The sequence below is a fragment of the Seriola lalandi genome, unplaced genomic scaffold (genome assembly GCF_002814215.2).
Source record: "Seriola lalandi dorsalis isolate HSWRI2012SDOR001 ecotype SW California unplaced genomic scaffold, Sedor1 jcf7180002054564, whole genome shotgun sequence".
NCBI lineage: Eukaryota > Metazoa > Chordata > Actinopteri > Carangiformes > Carangidae > Seriola > Seriola lalandi.
This window is the reverse complement of record NW_019525117.1, coordinates 167975-168177: the sequence shown is the minus strand read 5'-3', so window position 1 is coordinate 168177 and position 203 is coordinate 167975.

The window sequence follows — 203 nt, the reverse complement described above, 5'->3', positions numbered from 1 at the left end:
TCACAACAAAGCAGTGACCAAGTCCCGCCCACCTGGACCCACCATCCAAACCTTGCAGGATTTGGTTTCTCTGAGTGTTTTTACCTGAAATCTGCTTTATTTTTATTGGATCACTCAGAAAACAGTCAGCCAATCAGAGGAGAGGACTACAGCGTCACTAAACCTTCACTACAGTGTCACAGTGTGTCTTCCCCTCAGCTTAG